At 44.0% G+C, this 8,678-nt stretch overlaps 1 pseudogene; it reads left to right on the top strand.

Annotated features, from left to right (window-relative positions):
• The first annotated feature begins 5,375 nt into the window (after positions 1-5,375).
• LOC144297495 (cationic amino acid transporter 3 pseudogene) lies at positions 5,376-6,867 on the top strand (annotated as a pseudogene).
• The last annotated feature ends 1,811 nt before the right edge of the window (positions 6,868-8,678 follow it).

The raw sequence follows: 8,678 nt of genomic DNA, 5'->3' as shown, positions 1-8,678 counted from the left end.
TGTCCGTCAATCTGGTCTTCTGGGGGAGGGGCAAGTTGTGCTGATTTTCAGGTGTTAGCACGTGGGGGAGCTGCTCTGCCCCCTGCCTGGTGCAGGGCTCAGTGGGGGTTGTTTACCCCGTGAGGTCCCTGGAGGAACAACCCCAGTGGTGGAGGCCAGCTCTGGAAACCTGGATTCAGCCCCCACAGGAACTTTGAAGCACTCCGTGCAGGGCCTGGAGGCTCTGGGGCTGGGCTGCTGATCTGCTCAGCTCCCGGCAGGAGTGTCCTTGCTGTCCTGGGCCCTCCGGGCTTCTGCCTGTCCCGCGGGGAGCCCGGATCTTGGGCTGTGTCCCCTGCGCACAGTGCTCCGGGGCCTGCGCTGTTGGATTCGTGCTCCCGCCCCGCAGCCCCCTCCGCGGAGCCACCCCCGAGTCCCCTCCGAGCTGCTCCGGGTCTTGCCGTGCGCGCTGCAGCCCTTAGGGAGCTCGGCGCACTCTCCCGGGGGCGCAGGTGTCTGTTAGTGTCCCAGGGAGCCTGAGGGCATCCCCGCCCCTCCTGGGATCCTTCTCTAACTCCCGGTGAGCACTTTTCCGCCCGGGAAGATTGGTGCAGCTCCTGATTCTCCAGGATTGTGCTTTCCTGGCCTGGGGGCACTCGCCCTGGCCTTACCCCCCCTCCTTGCATGCCCCCCCCCCCTGGATGCCTTTCCTTTCTTCAATTCTTTTTTCCCCCATCTTCCTACCTTGATAGAAGCACGAACTCTTCTCACTGTAGCATTCCAGCTGTGCTCTCTTTAAATCTCAGGCCAAATTCATACATTTTCAGGATGATTTGAAGGTTATTTAGGCAATTTGGTGGGGACAGGTGATTTGGGGACCCTACTCTTTTCCACCATCTTGCCCCTCCTCTCCCTGCTTAGGTTTATTTTAAACTTTTATGCAATGTCCCAGAATAAAGTCAGGCTCCAAAGTCTGATTTGTCAATCCTCTTGTTTCTGAACATATTTGGCTTTTTTTCCCTTTGAAACTAAACAGAAAGACAATCCTTTACCTTGTCTGTTGATCTTCCTTTAGTAATAGCATGTTGAGAATATCCATGATTCTTTATATCTAGCCCATATTCCTTAATAACTTCAAAAAATAATGAAGAGATCCAATATTAGACAAAGAGGTCTGTACTGATGCCTGATGTCCGTTGGTCTTTGTGCTTATTTCTGTGAATGATTAATAAATACTAATAATGCTCTAATGCTGTGAGCTCAGAGCTGGTCACAGACATGGATCATAATGGAAAACACAAATGCCCATTTTTTTATAGTCTACTATGTCAGACCTCTGGTTGTCAACAACAACCGAGCCAGAATGATTAATCTGATATGACTGAAGTATTTTTTCCAGCATAACTCTGCCAGTTTAGCTCTGGAAATTGGTTAATCATATTTGAACTGACTGTTGGGCTCAGTTTTCTGGTTCCGGTTCTTCCGAGTTAAGGATAAAGAAGAGATTTCCATCTCTGGCAAACATTCAACCTGGTAAGGAAGTGATGTAGACTGCAAGAAGGAAGGAACATCAGAACAGTTAAAGCAGAAGGAATAGCATGAGCACAAAGGTTCACTTTCAGGAATTAAGAGGTGACCAGTGTAGCTGGTGTTGGGGGGGGGGGACCACATGACCTGTGGAGGTGAGGATGGGGGAGAGATCATGAGCAGCACTCTAGTGTGTAAGGAAAGCATGGAAGTTGTAATAGTGGAGAAGCACAAAGGAAAGTCAAAGGTTTTTAAGCAGGAGAGTAACATACTTTTGCTTCTGTTTTAAAATTTTCCATCCATTTTTTTAAAGATTTTACTTATCTGACTGAGAGAGAGAAAGAGAGAGAGAGAGAATGAGGATATGGAGAAAGTGGGACGCCTAACCATTGCTGGTGGGAATGTAAAATAGTGCAGTAGCTGTGGAAAATAGTATGATGATTTCACAAAAAAATTACATATGCAAATAATTTATGATCCAGCAATCCCATTTCTGGGTTTACATCCCAAACAACTGAAAGCAAGTACTCAAAAAGATATTTATATACCTGTATTCAAAACAGCATTATTCACAACAACGGAAAGGTGAAACAATACACATCCCTATAGTTTAGTGGGTGGATTGTTGGATTTGACAGTTTTTCTTGGAGATTTGGGATGGAACTTTTGTTTTGGAGTTTGCAAGGAGCTGAGAGACTTAGAGCAACACAGGGAGGAGGAAGGAGGGAAGCTTGGGGGCATTATGGGCTTCATATAAGCTGATTTCATGTTCCCTCCTCCGTCTCTGCATTTCTTTAAGCATTTCTCCTGAGCAAGCACCACCTTTGGGAGAGACTGTTTCCTACTTAAACTGAGATTCACAGACCCAGAGCCCTTATTAGGAAATGTTTTCAGGAAATGCTCTTGAAATAAATAATAGTGTGTGTTTTAGTCTCCTATTTCCTCCATGGTTTTTTTTCCAAAACATGGTTTTTCCAAAACAAACAAACAAACAAACAAACAAGCAAAAAACAAGAAAAAAAAACCCTACTTCTCGGAATCTTAAGATATAGTGATTAATCAATACACATCTGTATTCATTTTCTCTGTCCTAAATGCCTCTTTCGGTTGCTTGCTGCAATCATGAGCAGATCCTTGCCCTGGGTAGTGCAGGTTTGGTGTAGAAGTGTGGAAATCCGAAGGAGGAGGAGATACATGGATTGTAGCCCCGCGTTCCAGAAGCTTTTAGACTGTAGAGGAATGTAAATGACACACTCAGGACACCAGCTGACAGAAAGGGAAAATGTTTCAAATGAGCATCAGGACAGGCTATAAGTGCTGGTGGGAAGGGGAAGAGGATTGGGGATGCGGATCAGGCAGGATGGTTTAGGAAAGGCTTTTTAGATGTAGGGGGAAGGTTGTAGAATAAGGTTGAGAAGAACTAGAGGGTCAAGACTGGACAGAAGGAGTGAGAAGGGCGTCCCTGGCAGGGCACATACTTACCCAGGCCACAGGCTTATCCCAGGAAGGGTAAGTCAGGATGTGATGAGCTGAGTAAGGAAGGAGGTGATGGGCCTGAGGATAGGAGAAGAATTAGGGGCGGGACTCTGAAAGCTGGGTCAGAGGGTCTGGACTAAACAAAACTATTAGAATAATCGCAGATTAGTGTACGGAGAAAGAACATTTCTGAACATGGTGATTGAGAACAATGTTTCTCTGTGTTGTTATAAGCTGAATTTGTAGCAGGCTCTCTCAGGATTCCCAATTATGGGTTTGCTCTCTCTTCTGTGCATTTGGTTGTTCATTTGTTTGTTCTGCCTTCTACCTGATTCTGTTGGAGAAATAAAATATGATTATTTAGTTCCCATACATTTTGTTCTTTATGTTGATTCTTTGGTTATCTTCATACTTTGTCCGTAGATCTACTCTCCCCCATCTTCAGTAAAAGTAGGAAGAGTGCAAGCACCACACTGCACAACACAATTGAGGGAAACAGAAATTATCAAAAGCATTGACCATCTCTGACCCTGCCATTCAGATGGTCCTCCGCTGCGATCCTGCTCAGTCCATGGATGGAATTTGAAGAGTGTATGATATTTTGTTAAGGTGACCCACCTCAGAGGGGTCTGTGATTCAACAAATGTGAAGAACCACTGTTATGTCTTTGTTGGGAGGTAGGGGGTTTAGGACAGCTCCCCAGAGAGAGAAACGTGGTACAAGCATCGTTAGTGCTAACTATAGAAGCCTCCAGTACACTTGAAGGAGCTGAAGGAGAAAGAGGAATTGGGAAAAGGGACATGGGTTCACAGGAAGCTAGAGGAAGGGTGCTCTATCTTCCCTGTTATCCCCCCTCTTCCTAGCAGGTATTTCTTCTTTGTATTCTCCATATCCTGGCAATCACAGGACTCTGGTTTCCCTTCATGTTAAATCTCCTGAATGCTTGCCATTTATCAGGGTCTTTACCAGGTCCTATCAAAACATTATCTCCTGCAATTCCTGTGTGCAATCTACAATGCACAGAGTAGGCTCAGTCCTTCCCTCAGTCATAGCATGTTCGTACCATCACTTGCTGTCAGGCCCCTTTGCAATGCATTTTGTTTTCTTCTCTCATCTTTATCTCTATTTTCATTTCCCCTCCTCACAGAAGTGGTGGACTGTACATTCTTGGCCATAAGTACAGCTAAGTGGATGATGCAGAATGAGGAAAAATGGGGATCAAAGTACCATCTGACCTTGGCCAGGGATTTGGTGCCCAAGGATGTAAGAACAGGAGACTAATATTTATATTTTAAACTCAGATGATATATACAAATGGCTCTGTAATTGCAATGAAACATCTAGTCTGTGAATTAATGTGTCATTACTCAAACTCAAGAACCTTGTAAATATCCCATATGTGAATTATTGTACATTTATACTCTGTTGGGTCTTGCAGCTTAATTACTACATGAAACTGCACGAGTTAAATGAACTGAGATGGGTTTATGTCATGTGGTATGCAAAAAAAGGAGAATGTTGGGAGGTATTTGGCACTTTTTCTGGGTGGAAAGCAGGGTTTATTTTGCTATGATGTCCTTTGGTGTCAGTTTCTGTTGTATTTGGGCTGCAACAGGTGACATGGGACTTCTGAGCTTTGGTTGGTGGGTTGAATAATGAGTTCAGTAAAAATTTATTGTTTACTATGTTTTAGGCATCGTGAAGGGATGACACATACCAGAAGAAATATGAGACAGCACCTTTGAAGCCTGAGCAACCAATCGAGGCAGCCCCAACCCAACTCTGCTTAACTTAGCCTCACTGAACTTGATCTGCGATTTGACCCTTGGATTTGCTACAGCTCTCTGATTCTAGAATCCTCTTCAATTCCAGCTAGAATGCTGCGTCAGGTACTTCGAAGATTTGGTAAAAAGCTGGTGCACAAACATCCGCTGGAGCAATCTGTGGCTGAGACTGCCCCTGCCAGAACTCAGAACACTCTGGATTTAGTGGCCCTGGGTGTGGGCTACACAATGGGTATAAATGTTTGTATTCTGGCTGGGGAGGTGTTTGGAGTTATAGCAGGACCAGCCATTGTGATCTGCTTTTTGGTGGCTGGCCTAACTTCATTGTTGGCTGGGTTGTGCTATGCAGAGATTAGTGCCTGGCTTCCCCACTCTGGCTCTTCATATCTCTACACTTATGTCACTGTAGGTGAACTTGGGGCTTTCATCACCGGCTGGAATCTCATCCTTACCAATGTTGCTAATATAGCATTAGTTTTCCGAGCCTGGACCTTAGCTTTTGACAGCCTTTTTGGGAACCAGCTCTCTCAGATCTTGCACAGGAGCATTTCATTGCATGTTTCCCAGAACTTTATACAAATTCTAGGCTATTTTGTTGTGGGCCTTGTGATGGTGTTCATGGAAGGGCTGACTTCAAACATTAGACGGCTTTTCCTGGTTGTTACCAAAGTTCTCACATCAGTGAACATTTTGGTTCTCAGTTTTATCATCATCTCTGGCTTCATAAAGGGGGACCTGCACAACTGGAAGCTCACAGAAGAGGACTACATAAAGGCTGGACTCAATGACACCTCTAGCTTGGGTCCTCTGGGCTCTGGAGGATTCGTACCTTTTGGCTTCCAGGGTATTCTCCATGGAACAGCTATCTGCTTCTATGCTTTTAGTAGTTTCACCATTATTATTACCAGAGTTGCAGAAGCCCAGAATCCTGAGCGTTCCATCCCAATGAGCATTGTGATTTCACTGTTCATCTCCACTTTGATGTATTCTAGTGTCTCTGCAGCATTTACACTTATGGTGCCTTACTACCAGCTCCACCCTGGGAGCACCTTGCTAGAGACATTTCTTCATATTGGCTGGGTCCCTGCCTACTATGTTGTAGCTTTTGTAATTTTATCTAATATTTTTTTAAACATCTTTGGCTTTACATTCTTCTTCCTTCGGGTGATATCCAAGATGGCAGAGGATGGCCTCCTGTTCCCTGTCCTTGCCAGGATCCAAACTGGCATATGCTTTCACATCACAGCCATTGTAGTCTTTGTTATTATTGCAGCAATCATGGCTTTCTTTTTCGGAATCATTGACCTTATGCGTCTCAGGTCACTGGTGTCTCTGGTAATTTTCTCTCTGATATCCTTTGGGGTTCTCATCATCAGGTATCTGCCCAAAAAGAAGAGTGAGGGAAGTGAAGCAGAGGTGCAGGAGGAGAGTGAGAGAAATGAAGCAGAGGTGCAGGAAGAGAATGGACCCATAGCAGAGAAGCTGACTTTACAGGGACTACTCTTTCCAGGCAGCCCCACCCCCACCGCACTCTCTGGCCGGATTGTCTCTGTTTGCTCCTCACTGTTTGTTCTGCTGCTGACTCTTCTCTGCTTGGTGCTGGCCCAGTGGCCATATCTGCGTTCTGGAGACCCAGTGTGGATCACAGTGGTTGTGCTCCTCCTGCTGCTCATCACTGGGATCACCGGGGTCATCTGGAGACAGCCACAGAACTCCACTCCCCTTCACTTCAAGGTACCTGGTCTGCCTCTCCTCCCACTCCTGAGCATCTTTCTCAATGTTTATCTTATGGTGCAGATGACAGCTGGCACCTGGGCCCTATTTGGTGTCTGGTTGCTGATTGGGTGTGCTATCTACTTTCTACTTTGGCTATGGGATCCAGAGCAGCTTGGTCGCTAATCTCACTTAAGTTGGGGCCAAAACTGTAGATCTTGAACTCAACTAGTACATATTTGGTTGGTATCATCACACCTGAATGCACTGTGGCCCCCTGAATGATAATGGGGAATACTCCTAGCACATGCAAAGCAAGGCCTTCCATGAGATGTTGGCCACGGTACACTAACAGAGCTGTGTATTTATTGTAGAGTGACGGATGTGTCTTAGGTCTTTTTCTTGTTTTTCAAACTGTCTACTTTACAATTGTGTCTTACCTGCTTACTAGCTTTAGAAAAATTGTTAATAAAAGAGCTAGAAAAAATGTTTCTGTTTTCTTTGGGTTAATATCTAGTAGTGGAAATACTGGATCATATGGTAAGTAGTTCTATTTTTAATTTTTTTTATAAATTTATTTTTTATTGGTGTCCAATTTGCCAACATATAGAATAACACTCAGTGCTCATCCCGTCAAGTGCCCCCTCAGTGCCCAACAGCCAGTCACCCACATCCCCTGCCCACCTCGCCATCCACCACCCCCAGTTTGTTTCCCAGAGTTAAGAGTCTTTCTTGTTCTGTCTCCCTTTCTGATATTTCCCAGTCATTTTCTCTCCTTTCCCCTTTATCCCTTTCACTATTTTTTATATTCCCCAAATGAATGAGACCATATAATGTTTGTCCTTCTCTGACTGACTGATTTCACTCAGCATAGTAACCTCCAGTCCCATTTACGTTGAAGCAAATGGTGGGTATTTGTCATTTCTAATGGCTGAGTAATATTCCATTGTATACATAAACCACATCTTCTTTATCCATTCATCTTCAATGGACACCGATGCTCCTTCCACAGTTTGGCTATTGTGGACATTGCTGCTACAAACATCGGGGTGCAGGTGTCCTGGTGTTTCATTGCATCTGTATCTTTGGGGTAAATCCCCAGCAGTGCAATTACTGGGTCATAGGGCAGGTCTATTTTTAACTCTTTGAGGAACCTCCACACAGTTTTCCAGAGTGGCTGCACCAGTTCACATTCCCAGATTTCTGTTCATGTCTTTTGCCCATTTCATGATTGGATTGTTTGTTTCTTTGCTGTTGAGTTTAAGAAGTTCTTTATAGATCTTGGAAACTAGCCTTTTATCTGATACGTCATTTGCAAATATCTTCTCCCATTCTATAGGTTGTGTTTTAGTTTTGTTGACTGTTTATTTTGCTGTGCAGAAGCTTTTTATCTTGATGAAGTCCCAATAGTTCATTTTGCTTTTGTTTCCCTTGCCTTTATAGATGTATCTTGCAAGAAGTTGCTGTGGCCAAGTTCAAAAAGGGTGTTGCCTGTGTTCTCCTCTAGGATTTTGATGGAATCTTGTCTCACATTTAGATCTTTCATCCATTTTGAGTTTATCTTTGTGTATGGGCAAGAGAGTGGTCTAGTTTCATTCTTCTGCATGTGCATGTCCAATTTTCCCAACACCATTTATTGAAGAGACTGTCTCTTTTCTAGTGGATAATCTTTCCTCCTTTGACGATTATTAGTTGACCATAAAGTTGAGGGTCCACTTCTGGATTCTCTATTCTGTTCCATTGATCTATGTGTCTGTTTTTGTGCCAGTACCACACTGTCTTGATGACCACAGCTTTGTAGTACAACCGGAAATCTGGCATTGTGATGCCCCCAGCTATGGTTTTCTTTTTTAAAATTCCCCTGGCTATTCAGGGTCTTTTTTGATTCCACACAAATCTTAAATATTTTGTTCCAACTCTCTGAAGAAAGTCCATGGTATTTTGATAGGGATTGCATTAAACGTGAAAATTGCCCTGGGTACATTGACGTTTTTACAATATTAATTCTGCCAATCCATGAGCATGGAATATTTTTCCATCTCTTTGCGTGTTCCTCAATTTCTTTCAGAAGTGTTCTATAGTTTTTAGGGTATAGATCCTTTACCTCTTTGGTTAGGTTTATTCCTAGGTATCTTATGCTTTTGGGTGCAATTGTAAATGGGATTGACTCCTTAATTTCTCTTTCTTCAGTCTCATTGT

The sequence above is a fragment of the Canis aureus genome, chromosome 25 (assembly GCF_053574225.1).
Source record: "Canis aureus isolate CA01 chromosome 25, VMU_Caureus_v.1.0, whole genome shotgun sequence".
Lineage (NCBI taxonomy): Eukaryota > Metazoa > Chordata > Mammalia > Carnivora > Canidae > Canis > Canis aureus.
This window is presented reverse-complemented; position numbering and strand designations above follow the sequence as displayed.